This window comes from Lissotriton vulgaris, chromosome 7, assembly GCF_964263255.1.
Source record: "Lissotriton vulgaris chromosome 7, aLisVul1.2, whole genome shotgun sequence".
NCBI classification, from domain to species: Eukaryota; Metazoa; Chordata; class Amphibia; order Caudata; family Salamandridae; genus Lissotriton; species Lissotriton vulgaris.
In genome coordinates this window covers 316,715,362-316,728,836 of record NC_141695.1, presented here as the reverse complement: position 1 = coordinate 316,728,836, position 13,475 = coordinate 316,715,362, and positions in this window count along the sequence as shown.

Sequence of the window (13,475 nt, the reverse complement as noted above, 5' to 3'; positions counted from 1 at the left end):
GCTTTGGCCTCTGGCTCATGGTTGTTATAGGTCAGCAGAAGTTGTGTATCATCTGCACGGCAAACTACCTGGATACCGAAAAACTTGATAAGGTATGCCAGTGGTGTCAAATATATATTAAAAAGTGTGGGGCTCAGAGCTGAGCCCTAAGGCTCTCCATACTTACGTGTTTTAGGGGTTCTGAAAAGTAGGGTTTGAGCAATACTGTCTGTTCCCTGCCTTCTAGAATTGAACTCAGCCAGGCCAATTCTTTTACCTCCACCCCAAAGTGGGTGAACTGCTGTAAAAGGATCTTGTGCGAGATAATGTAAAATGAGGCTGAGAGGTCTAATAAATTCATTGTGGCATTATAGCCTGCGTCCAACGTGAATTACATACATTTCCTAGCATTACCAATAAAAAATTTCGCTTTTCTAAGCCCTGTGCCTATACATACAACAGGGTTATGCCTGGTGAATGAAGTGGAGGGTGTCCCAGTGTGAAATAGTTTTGTAGGGGGTTAAATTGTATGTTGCGGTGGATTGTGGTTGGCCATACATTGTGGTATCTGACAAGTGTTTGTCATTCTACTGCCAGGTACAACAGGAGTAACACTGGTCTTTTCTGATCAATGCACCAGTACACGAGATGTTACTCTACAAAGTACTATCTATTGGATTTATGGGCTTTTTAAACCAACTCCTAGATTTGTTAATTGAAATAAATTCCAATTACAGAAAGGATGTATTCCAAAATGATGCGATGTAAACAAGTCTTAGATTTGTCAATCAAATTGATCTTCAATGATGGAAATGTATTTTGTAGTTTACAATTTAATATTTATTGTTTTACAATCCTCTTACAGCTAGGAGTGCCTCAACTCGGTTGTTTTGATTGTTAATGTTCTTCCCCCAAATCACTGAAGAAGAGGTCATGAGTCGACTCCAGAAGATAAAATCTGGTTCACCCCATGACCCCTGCCCGGCCTCTATTATTAAATTAGCGCCAGGCACTGTGGCAGTCGGACTCACCCCCCTCCTTAATCTTATGCTGGACAGAGGGGAATTTCCAGCAAAATGGAAACATGCCTCCATTTTACCCCTCCTAAAAAAAAACAATCTGGACATAGCCGATTTAAACAACTATCGGCCCATCGCAAGATTTCCTCTTCCAGCTGAAGTTATTGAAGGCGTTCTAAACACCCAGCTAAGCACTTATCTACGAACAGGAGAACATCTTGACCCCTGCCAACATGGGTTCCGTGCAGAACACAGCACGGAATCCGCGTTAATTAAATCAGTGGAAGACATTAGAAGAGTGTTGGATGGAGGAGGCAGAGCCGCCCTGATCCTTTTGGACCTCTCTGCGGCCTTCGATACGGTCCATCACAAACTGTTGATGGACCGGTTGAGGGCCTGCGGAGTTCAAGGTAAGGCGCTGAAGATCTTACAGGCCTTCCTCTCCAACAGGACTCAGGTGGTGGCACTGGGGGACTTCGAATCATGTCCCTTTTCGCTTCCTTGTGGAGTGCCCCAGGGCTCTTCCCTGAGTCCTACTCTCTTGAATGTCTACGTCTCCACACTAGCCCCGATAATTGGAACCTTTGGATTCAACCTCACAGCATATGCGGACGACACGCAGATAGTGGTGTCTCTGATGCCGGGGGATATAGACAGCACTGCGGACAGGTTTAAAGGCTGTCTGCGTGAAGTGGGTGCTTGGATGGCCCAAAACTGTCTGAAGTTAAACTCATCAAAGACAGAGGTGCTACTCTTTGGCTCCAAAGACAACTTCTGGTCCCCTAGATGGTGGCCCGAAGAAATGGGAGCCTTGCCCGTCCCTGTGTCTAAAGTGAAAAATCTTGGCATTCTGATGGATGATTTATTGTCCTTTAACCCCTTCGAGGCTGATGACGAGCTGGGCTCGTCATGGTGTAGCCTCCTCAAACACTGATGACGAGCCCAGCTCGTCATGAACAATGGGAAATGGCAATATGCAGCACAGGAGAAAAATAACCACAGCAGCAATGTGGTTAAACATCAGACTAATGCCCTGGTTTAATCCACCCACTTTGTTCTTAAAACAATCAGGAAAGTGCTACCATTCCTGGAGCATGAACAAAGAAAAACAGTAGTCACCGGTTTAGTTCTTTCTCGGTTAGACTACTGTAACAGCCTTATGCTGAACGCTCAAACCGGCATACTAAATAAATTACAGACATTGCAGAATGCTGCCGCTCGCCTGATAACAGATACACCCAAGTTCGCTTCGGTGGCTCAGGACCTGGCAAAACTTCATTGGTTACCGGTGCGGAAACGAATCACCTTTAAGTCACTTTGTGTAGTCTTCAAAGCACTCCATGATCTGGGCCCTAATTGCATGAAGGAATTATTCTTCTGGTACAAACCGGCGAGATCTCTCAGATCTGGTCAGCAGGCACTGGTATCGGTCACTAGAGTCAAGAGAGCAAGATGGGGTGGGAGGAGCTTTTCCTTAGGAGCTGCAGTAGCCTGGAATAAGCTTCCCCTTCACATTAGACAATTGCCGGATCTCCTATCCTTTAGGAGGACACTGAAGACCTGGCTCTTTACTCATTAACTTTCTTACCCACACGCACCAGTTTTAATCCGTTAGCGCCAGGACACCTCCGGGTAACAGAGCGCTCTAGAAATGTAAAAAATAAATGAATAAATAAATAAACTCAGACATCAAGACTGGTGCAGTTTGAGATGGGAGCATGAATGTCCTGGGGTTATGGTTTGTTAAATGTTCTTTAAGGAGTGTACCATCAATGGAAACATCTATGTGCCCCAAAAAGGATAGTTGGTGTTGGAGAAGTAACATCAAAGCTATTTAAAAATCAAGCAGAAGATCCAGTTCCTGTGCCGTTTTTGTGTCCATGGGGCCCACCAGGAGAAGCCCCACCTGTAGAAATAGCTGTACACGCTAACACAAGGAATAATCATATTGCTGCGTGCCTTCGGGATACCACATACAAGGCCCACTTTCTAATAGAACATTACGTACCCTACTGCGAGTTTCCCCACCCACTACTGATGCCACCACTTTGAGAAGATTACATGTAACTGTGGAATATAGAATATACCATTTTACATATAAATCACACAACTGGTTTTGTTTAATCCACCTATGTAAACCTGAGGACGTTGAAGGGATAGTGCCCATCTTGACGAAACAAATGTTGTCTGGAATCTGCTAAGGATGAAGTAAAGGAAGATTGATGGTAACCCTGCCTTTGGTGGATGCAAGTTTGATTTAAGGCCATCTGCAAGTATTGAGAGGTATTACTTTAAGAGATTTTGGGAGAGTACACACTGGCAGTAGGGCTATTGTTATATTAATTGTAGGCACAGGCTTGGTCGGTGAGATGCTTCACTTTGGGACCTGCTGTAGAGGGAATACGATTACAATATCTCACCACACATCTTGGCTGTGAACAGTCTCCATGGTTTACAGTGGCCTATCGCTGCTCTTCCTGCACAGCTCCCTGTGGTTCTCCTCTAATAGAGAGCCTTTGCTTCATGCAGGGATACCTCTATTATTTCTCTTCAGCAGTCAGTGGGCACCTTCCTGTTAGTGGTTGCAAGGCAGATCGTCCTGGCAAGTGCAGAGTTTTCAGGTTTCTTTTCCCACAACTTGCAAGGGAAGTTGGAGGTCAGCCACTAGAACATAGCTGCAAAAAATGTGTTTGTCTCCACTGCTGTGGGACCACTGATTTTGGCTGATGGGAAATGTTGGCATCCTGTTTAGGGGGTTCTGCCCCATGTTTATGTTCACTTTGCAGACAGAATGTGTGTATTCCACAAGCCCAGCTGCATGAGCAGTCTTCATGTTGGCAGGAAGGTAGGTGGAGTTGGCAGCTCCCTGTTAGAAATGGGGTATGCGGCGGGGCGTGGCTGTGATGCCAGAGAAGAAGGCCGCCTAGGGGGTTAGCTCCGTAGCATCGGGATCTACCCTTGACTTGCCGGAGCGCTTCCCGTGCTGTCTCTTCCTGGAAACTGCCCGCATATACAACCAGAACATGTGGTGACTCCGGTGAACTTATTTTTATTAGGTTGCACCTTGGCTGAATCTCCCTTTTGCCGCCCCAGCTGTTGCCTCAGAGCGCCCGCCATCTTAGACGCGCGTCTCAGTAAGAATGCGCGCCTCGTATTAGGAATGCAAATAGCGACTTTGAAGTGTAGGCACCCTTATTTGAATTACTTGGCCTTCTGATGTATGGAGCACCTGTCACATGTCTGGACTTTCTCTCTATTACATAGCGCTCTTGTTCCTGTTTCAACATGATTCACACAATGTCTGTCATTATGCAGAATCAGTGCATTTCATCATTTGTCTGAATTTCTTGCTTGTTTCAATATCAACCCGGGTTTTGTGAGGAGCAATTGACCCTTTGTTATTTTCTTCAAGGAATGCAGCTATATTTTTGCCTCTTTACCACAAAAGTCAACATGTTGTCTCTTTGCAGGCCTGCTGCTTTCAATTTGTTGCTGCTAATTAATTCGGTGTGACTCTTTTCTTCCCATGAGATCTCACTCAACTTAAGGGTTAGGTCATTTGTAGAGTTTGAAGTCCACGGATGCAAATGAGTTCACTCAATGTTTGCCATACTCCCTGCAAGGCAAATATCTATGGGAAGCCCAGCATATACAACCGTGGTGTGTGATGACTCTAGTGAGCTCCTTTTTGCAGCCGCAGTTGTTGCCTCAGAACGCCCGCTATCTGGAAGTGTGTTGCAGCAGGAATGCGTGCCAAGTCTCGACAAAACATAAAAATACCGCTTTTGAAATAACAACAGCTTTATTTGAATTTCTTGGACACCTAATCTATAAATCAAGTGCTACAAATAAGGAATGCAGCTGCTTTGTTCACCTCTCCAACATAAAAGTCAACATGTTGACTCTTCGCATGCTTGCTGCTTTCTATCTACTGATATTAAGTACATCTGTGTGTCTCTTTTCTTCTCATGAAACTGTCAGTCAATCTAATTGATAGCTCATTTGGAGAGTTTAAACTCCACGGATCCCAATAAGTTCATGTAATGTTTATTGTACCCCCTGCAAAACAAATATTTATGGGAAGACTGTGTAAACCAAAATTTGTTTTTGTGCCCTCAAAACACACTCCACTGGTACTTCCTTCTTCTTCCTCAATATCAGACCTTTCTTCTTCTACAGGACAGATGGCTGGAGTAACTTCTAATCACAATTTTTCATCACAAAATACAACAAACAAATCCTCTCCATCTACTGTCTCATCTAAGCACTTGAAACATGACCCTCCATCTCTTGATAATCATCATCTCCCATCTCCATGGAGTTGCTCTTAGAGGAGATACGTGCATTGCACCCGTTTGTAGAGGAAACTAACAGCAAGTTACAATTTCTTGAAGAAAAGTGGTCTAATATGGAGGGTAGAGTGGCTTCAATGGAGCAACAATTTTCAGAGGTACAGAGTAACTCTCAGAGAATTTCTTCTCTAGAGAAAACGGTCCTCAACCGTAAAAAAACATACTGAAGATTTAGAAAATATGAATAGGAGGAACAACCTTCGTATTTATAGTTTGCCTGAATCTCTGGAAGGTGACCACCCTGTGCCTTTCTTCACCTCCTTTCTGCTGAAACTCCTGGACATGTCACCTACTACTTGGTCCTCGTCCGCCTCTTTCAACAACCCCAGTTAAACCACAAGGTGTCATCATTCTCCTTTTGAAGTTTACTGATCTTCTCTCAGTTCTATCTGCAGCTAAAGCTAAATGACAAGTTTCCTGGCTTGGCCAAAAGGTGTTTCTGTCTTAAGATGTCTCTAATTCTACAGCATCCAGAAGAAAGAAATTCCTGAATCTTCGGGCTCCTCTCTGAGCTCTTGAAGCTAGATATGGCTTTTTTCACCCTTGTATCTTCAAAGTGACATACGAAAATCCAACATGGTCTTTTCAGGATCCGGCGGAACTTAAAAACTTTATTCATTTACATAATACCAATGTTATGGACACCTCTGGTTCTTCTTCAAATGGTTGAATACTTAACCCTCTCTTTACAGGATGCCAGTTGACTTCTTCCTATTTTTGTTTTTTGTCTGTTTAATCTCCTCTCTTTGCAGATTTACCGGTAGATGCCTTTTTATTGGCTTGTTGTTGTGTTGCTCAGGCACAATTGGCCGGAACAGAACGGCACGCCCACCAACCGTAGCCACGCCCCTTTTTCGGCAAAACGCGCGCTGAACACGAGCGCTGCGTCTTTGCTGCTGAATCTCCTGAGGCACAGCCGGGAGAAGGGACCCCTTTGCACTTTTAATACTTGTGTGTTTATTACTGATTTTAAAGTTTATTCACTGCACCTTACTCCTCGCACAGCGAAGAAAACGCTGACGAGGGCGGGGTTTGTTGTGTTGCTCAGGCACAATTGGCCGGAACAGAACGGCACGCCCACCAACCGAAGCCACGCCCCTCTCTACTCCCCATCTCATCCCTATGTAAGATGTGCCCTTACAGGAAGCGCAGCGGACGAGCGCAGTGGGCGCGACGAAGGCGCGACGAAGGCGCGCTTAAGGCAAGCTCGTCTGCGCTCGTCCGCGCCGAGACCGGGCCTAGGGCATCCCCCCCTGCTCGAGCTCTCCCGCTCCACAAGGCAAATAGATACAGTAAAGAAACACTCATGCTACTAAACCCTTTGGCAGGCAGAGCTAACTGCCCTCGCCTAAGCCCTCACATTGAGTCTGAGACCAATAGCCCCTGTCCCAACTGCCTAGGGCGCCTGCCTCATATCAATCCCCTTCCACTCATTTCACAATCGAACCCTGATCATATTACAGGATATAGGCATATCCCACCAACACACGCCGTCTCCAAACAGACCATTAAGGGAGAAATAGTCAGTGGACTATTAAACGTCAGATCCCTGCCGAAACACGCCACTGAAATACAGCTTGTGGTCGAGTCCAACAATTTGGACATTTTATTTCTGACCGAGACATGGACGGCTGCGGGAATGGAACTAGAGCTAGGGCCGGCCTGCCCGCCAGGTTACAAGATCATTCATAAGCCTAGGACCATAGGACGAGGAGGAGGAACAGGGATCATCTTTAAAGAGGAGCTAAATATTGCAACCGTAGATGTCGACACGGTTTCATGTGCTGAAATTCTTGGGATATCGATCAAACAGGACTCAGGCCACTGCCTCACAAGCCTAATCTGCTATAGGACACCGGGACATATTAACGCAACACAACAGCAGGAATTGATTGCCGTCATCAACAACATGTCAATCTCACATAGCAAACTACTGGTACTAGGAGATTTCAATCTTTGGGATAATGACCAACTACACACGGCCTTTCACAATATCACCCATTCCTGGGAAAATTTAGGGCTGAAACAGTGGATAACTACCCACACACATAAACAGGGAAATACACTGGATCTAATATTTGCTGCAGAGGATCTTATCACAATGAGAACAACGCTCCCAGTAGATTGGTCAGACCATCACCTCCTACTATTCAACATTCACACCTTGATTAAAACAGGACCTACTAATACACAGAGCAGGTCCTTTATTGGCCGCGATTGGAAAGGCCTGCTAAAAAGGAAAGAGAAAGGAAAGTTCAATTTCCGTCACATTGGGAATTCGTTCAACCCAGAGAACGACAGCACCACAAACTATCTCACTTTGTGTAAAGAAGTAACTAAAAAGCTCGACGATACTGTACCCCTGAAAGTAATCAGGAAAAGAGGAAGACCCTCCGCGCCCTAGTACACGGATAACCTGAAGGCACTGAAAAGAGCCTGTAAAAATGCCGAAAGGATGTGGAGAAAAAATTACTCGGAGCCGGAGAAACTGATATGGAGACAAACTATTGTACGGTATAAAAAAGATATCATCGCAGCCAAAGCAAACTATTTCGCAGACTTAATACTCCACAGCTCTAATAAGTCCCGTGACACTTTCAGGATAATCAGAGAGTTATCCAATCCGGATTGTGCGAACAGTCAAATTAAGCCCTCACAAGAATTATGCGATGACTTAGCATCCTTCTTTCAGGAACAAATTACTAAAATCATTGAGGGAATGAAGGGTGTTTCCATCCCCTCTGAGCAGGATAATAGTAACCCCGAGAATAGGGAGAAGAGCGAAGGCAATGTAGGACGACCCAACCCAAAGGCTACCTTAGAAAATTTTAAAGTCCTTACAGAACAAGACTTCACAAAAACTGCTCTTAATACAACCTCAGGGTCCCCTCTGGACCCTTTGCCTCACAAAATAGTAAAGGAGTTCAGGGATGACATTTTCCCTGTATTGCAACAGCTTTGCAATCAATCCCTCATTTCTGGCCCAGTACCAAAAGACTGGAAACTGGCGGTTGTTACCCCCCTACTAAAGAAACCTAATCTAGACCCGAACTGCAAAAAAAACTACCGTCCTATATTGCTCCTGCCATACCCTATAAAGATCATAGAGCGGTGGGTCAGCAGATCCCTTGCCCTCTTCCTAGAGACCAACAACATCCTGGAAGAGGAGCAATTCGGTTTCAGACCAGCTCACGGAACCGAGTCAGCTCTGCTGACAGTTCTGGATGACCTGCGAATGAGGGTGGACAGGGGGGAATCAGCAATCATAATTCTGCTGGACCAGTCCGCCGCATTCGATACGGTGAGCCACGACATCCTGCTGACAGGATTAAAGAACATTGGAATCGGCGGAGTGGCGCTCGATTGGTTTCACTCCTACCTAAAAGACAGATGGCAGGCAGTAGCCATCCCCCCATATCAGTCGGAATTTGTTAAAGTCCCACATGGTGTCCCACAAGGGTCCGCAATTAGTCCGATACTTTTTAATATATATATGCAACCCCTGTTGGGCATTATCAAGGCCCACGGTATTAGCGTGATCAACTATGCGGACGACACGCAGCTGATGATTTCCCTTGATGGTGCCCAGGCCAACTCACTCGAGACTTTCCATACCTGCATGGCAGAAATGACACTCTGGCTAAACCAGAATTCACTACAATTCAATAGTGATAAAACAGAAATAATGCACTGCGCAGTTGGCAGAATCACCAGAAGTCTACCCATCGATTTCTGGCCCTTGGACTCAGGGGAATCATTAACCCCAGTGAAATCAGTGAAGAATCTCGGAGTCAGCTTTAACGACTGTCTGAGTCTAGAGACCAATGTTAATAAGCAGGTGAGTAGCTGCTTTGCTTTAATGAGAGGACTGCGAAAGCTACTACCCCTCTTACCAGCGCAGGTCAGTACCACCATAATTAGGAGCACCATTCTCAGCCGCCTGGATTACTGTAATGCTCTGCTTCTGGAATCCCCGGCCTATTTGATCTCCAGACTGCAAAGCATCCAGGCAGCAGCAGCGAAGCTGGCACTCTCCCGAGAGCGAAGATCCTCTACCACCCTCGCTCTGGCCGACCTTCACTGGTTACCTGTACATCAAAGGATCTGCTTTAAATCCCTCTGCATTGTCTTTAGGGCAGTACACGGAATGGGCCCCCGACCACTTCAAAAGAAATTCAAATGGTATATACCCACACGGTCCCTCCGATCCTCATCCTCCAATCTCATAAGCTTACCCAGGATCAGGAAAGCCACTTATGGTGGCAGAGCCTTCAGCATAGCCGCAGCCCATCTGTGGAATAAATTGCCTATTGACATCAGGAAAACAGACGAATTGATGGCCTTCCGAAAAAAGGTGAAAACATGGCTCTTCCCCAAAGCTTAATCTCACCAGAACTTTAATACTATCCTCCCCTCCTCTGATGCACAGTATTTATTCAGCAATATGTACACAGCGCCAGGATGCCCGTAGGATTGCAGAAGCGCTTTACAAATGCTATAAATAAATAAATAAATAAATATTCATACAGATTTGTTTCTATTCCTTCAACTTGCATGCTCCCTTTCCTATTCTCCGCATCCCGATGTGGTTGGACTCCCCATTGTGGAAAAAGGTAGGGCTAGGACCTTTCTCAAGATTTGCCCGGCGCTAACCGCCCTTGTACCATTCAAGTTTATCAAGCAATGAGGCAGGCGCCGGAGACCAGAAGGCAGGAAACAGAAGTTTTATTCCGACGGAGCAGAACACATCAGATCAGACAACAAGGTATCGTCTCGAGGTGCTCTAACAGCCACTCAGAGTGACCTTCTTTTAATACAATCACAACTTTGTAAGGCATGGGAAAAGACATCCCCGTAATCCTCGTGTTAATCCCACCCCCATATACATTCACAATGGAGGTCCTCAACCTGCTGATAAGAGAGAGGGTCATCACGCAGCTGAGTGTTTCGTCGAGTCTTAGGATGTGTGCGCCTGATCATGTCACAGGGGGTGGGGAGGCCTGGATCAATAGAGGGTCCTTTGAAGGAGAGCGACCTCATACAATAAGGGCAGTAAATGGTATCTCTCGGCTTAGGCAATGGCCTCGGACCTGTGTGGACAGTCGGACACCGGGTGAGGGGCCATCAATGGAGTGGTATTCATGCTGCGTGGACAATCCAGCGCAGAGGGGAGGTTTATCAACAGAGGGGCATTCATGGGAAGAGAGGAGGTGTTGGTCAGGCGCTGGCATGACTTCCAAGGACAGGGTCACGCAGATGGGTCATGCTCGTAAGGAGGAGGGAGGGGGGAGCCAGGGTGCGCGGAGGATGCTTGCTGGGTCAGAGGGGCGCGCTGGCGATCGGTCGTGGACAGGGAGACCATGATATCTAAAATGGCTGCCGTGCGTGTAGTACATAGGTGACAAGCTGGCGCAGATGATGTTCAGATCGCAAACTAAAATTCCACAGTCCTCCCTTTTAACATGTCTCGCCAACTTGTCAGTTCGGATTTATCCCCATAAGGCCACGTAGTTCTACTTCATAGAGGGGGCTCATGTGCTCATTTCGGAAGTCCAAAGTCTTTGGGCACATATAGCTAGAAAGAAGGCCGAACAATGGTGGCAGACATTGAATACCTAAGCAACACCCACATAGTATTACAATAGGTATCAGCACGAAGGAAAACAACTTCCAACCCCAATTTTTCAAAGTGTCCCAAAACCAGCTCCCAAGCGACCATCCTTCCTGCTCTTGGTGAACCTCTGAGGACAGTCTGTGGAGGTGTTCAATGGCTTTGTAGACTGAAGGCGAGTTGTCAGGTACGTAGGTGCAGCAGCTGGATCCGATGATGCGGCATGCTCCTCCTCGGTCGGCTAGGACTACGTCTAGGATGAGTCGATTTTGAAGGGTCACAAGGCGGACCGCCTGAAGTTCCGCAGTGTTATTAGCGAGGATGCCAGCCGTGATGTTGATCGTTGTTTCTACGGCCTGGGTCAGATGTCGGATAGCACGGCTGTTTGCCATTGGACCCCACAGAGGAACAAGTCCCTTTGCTGCATCCAGGAACTGTGCTCCGGTGGAGTCGGCTTGTCCAAGGTCGTCTGCACGCCTCTGCCGGTGGTGGTTGGCAGGGGCTACATATGTGGGTGGAAGAACGAAGGCAATATAACAGGTGCCCTTCCATCCTCTCGGGAGCCAGGTGTAAGCCTTGGTGCCACACACAAAGTACATATTCGGAGAAGCAACAAAAGAAGGGGGTTCAGCTGAGTCCAATGTTCTGGTGACTCGGCAGGTGCTGTAACCCACCAGCTGCGTTCCCTGGCCTTCTAGGCACACAAGGCCAGTAACATTGATCACGGACAGAGCCACAGTCAGGGTGGCGGTAGTTTGTTTCTGCAGATGAGAGAAGGTGGTTCTGGCTGGATTGTGGAGCACCTGTACTTCGACTCGTTCTTTGGCTGGAATGTTTTTGATGAAGGTGGTGCCTGCGAGTGCAGGGCACAGGGCAGCTGGAGTCTTTCCTGTTTTGTTCAGCCAGAACCCAGAGTAGAAGAGTGACACTGTCCGGCTGGAGGTGGCGTTGTCCCTGTGGCTCTCTTGCATGAGGATCAACCAGGCGAGGCAAGAGCCGTGAACTGAGAAGGGTGAAGGGATGAAGGGGATGGAGTGTCCAGTGGCATGCGGGAGCAACCCACAGATCCAACAGTTCGTAGCATTTGCAGCAAGGTTATGTTGGTGCAACAGTTGCACGAAGGAATTGTTCCAGAATTCCCTGCGCCTTTCTCGGAGCTGAGGCGACAGAGAGATTAGGTGATGCTCTTTCAGGGGTGTTGGCTGTGCAGTAGGTAGCAATGTCTCATGAGCTGGTGTGCTCTCTTCCAGAATCCAGAAGGAGGTCATGAGAAGGAGGCAGAAAAGGAAGACAATGAAGAGTGCAATTGTCTTTGATTTGTGCAGGTTGTCAGTCTTTGGATTTCTATACTGGGTATTTCCCGTTGCTTCCATCATCTTCTTATCTGGCGCTTCCATCATCTTCTTATTTGACGCTTCCATCACCTTCAAGGGGCTCGGTAGTGGGCAGAACCACAGACTTCGTTTAGCTTCTCTTCCGGCAACCCTTGATTGTGTGTAGGTCACCGTTCTGAGATTTTAACTTAGTCCGTGGCCTACTTAGCCGAGACTCCCTCCTTTCGACGCAGGAAATACCCTTCTCTGGATGGCACAGTAGGATCAGAGAATTTTGCAAGTTCGAGTGCCTCAGTATCTGGATAACAGTCCAATATCGGTCGGTCTTTGCTCAGGAGCTCTTCTTGGGTGTTGATGCTTTCTGTCGTGGCCAGGTTTGCAGAGACCTTCCGGCAATGATGCGCGTGCAGCCAGTGCCTCTTCCCCTCCACTCGGAGTGCCGTTCGGGTGGTGATCAGCACTTGCCAGGGGCCCGTCCACCGAGGCTCCAGACTCTTGGTTCGCTGGAAATTTCGTATCAATACGAAATCTCCCGGTTGGATGTCGTGACCGGGGCCCCTGGAAGCATCGGGGATGGCCTGCTGCACCTGTTGATGAATGACAGACAACGTTTTAGTTAATTTGCACAAATAATCAGATAGTAGGACGTCTGGGACGTCATGAATGGAGGTCGGTTTGGGAGCAGTCCAGAGATTCATTGGCCGCCCGAACACGACCTCGTAGGGGGTCAAATGGTGCTTGGTGGGAGTGGAGCGCATTGATAACAAAGCCAGTGGAAGGGCATCCGGCCAGTTAAGTCCAGTGGTGGCCACTATTTTTGCCAGTTTCAGCTTGAGTGTGGCATTGTGGCGTTCCACTAGACCAGCGGATTGGGGGTGGAAGACCGCATGGAATCGTTGCTTCACCCCCAACCCTTTCAGGATTAGCTGGATAACCTCAGCTATGAAGTGGGGGCCATTGTCGCTCCATAAAATTCGGCAAAGGCCATAGCGAGGGAAGAATTCCTTCAGTAGTACTTTGGCAGTAGTCATGGCAGTGTTGTCACGGGTTGGATAGGCTTCTACCCATTTGCTGAAGGCACATACGATGACTAGTACATACTTCAAGTTTTGGCATCTCTCTAGTTGGATGTAATCCATCTGAAGGACCTCAAAGGGGTGATTGGGGGTCCCAAACCCTC